General features: G+C 39.6%; 1 protein-coding gene across 1 annotated transcript in view; it reads right to left on the bottom strand.

Moving 5' to 3' along the window:
• The window catches only part of PLPP7 (phospholipid phosphatase 7 (inactive)), an 8709-nt gene continuing 8005 nt past the window's right edge, over positions 1-704 (bottom strand). Inside the window, exon 2 of the mRNA XM_070758179.1 lies at positions 1-704. This exon is cut by the window's right edge and continues 456 nt beyond it. The gene's annotated coding sequence lies outside the window, so the exon portion shown is untranslated.

Here is a 704-nt window from a genome sequence, read left to right as displayed (position 1 = left end):
ATTCTGGGAGTTGAAGTCCACAAATCATAGAAGAGCCAACTTTGCCTACCCCCGGACTAAGGAATTTTGGAACTGGAAACATTCATACATCTGGATGATGTCCAAATTGGGAAAGTAGGCAGAGAAGCTGGGATGTCCAAGAATGGGAGTGTCAGTACAATTGGTGGACAATTCAACTTGGGCAAGGAAGCGCATTCAGTATTTCTCAACCACCATTAAATTCTACCTTTGTCTCCAGATTAAAAAGCAAGAGCTGTGAGATGTCTCAACAGCCAGATTAGCAAGAGAAAAAACAATGTTATCCTTGATCCTTGGGTTTTCTTTCTGGTTGGAATCATTGGGGGGGGGTAGGGGGTGGTGGAGGAGAAACAGCCAAATATCAATCAATCAATCAATCAATCAATCAAAAAATCAATCTCAATGATTCCCAGTTGAGATTGCTGGATGGTCTCTTCAGCTTCGTGAGGTTGAGATCCATCATTTCGAAGAACAAACTTCTAAAAAGAACTTTGAAGAACTTCTAGAAGAACTCTTAGAAGAACAAACTTCTGGGAAGAACTTTGAAGAACTTCTAGAAGAAGTCTGAGAAGAACAAACTTTTAAGAACTTTGAAGAACTTCTAGAAGAAGTCTTAGAAGAACAAACTTCTGGAAAGCACTTTGAAGAACTTCTAGAAGAAGTCCTAGAAGAACAAACTTCATGGT

Source organism: Erythrolamprus reginae, chromosome 8, assembly GCF_031021105.1.
Source record: "Erythrolamprus reginae isolate rEryReg1 chromosome 8, rEryReg1.hap1, whole genome shotgun sequence".
In the NCBI taxonomy this organism is placed as follows: domain Eukaryota; kingdom Metazoa; phylum Chordata; class Lepidosauria; order Squamata; family Dipsadidae; genus Erythrolamprus; species Erythrolamprus reginae.
The sequence above is the reverse complement of the archived record's forward strand: the minus strand, read 5'-3'. Positions and strand labels throughout refer to the sequence as shown.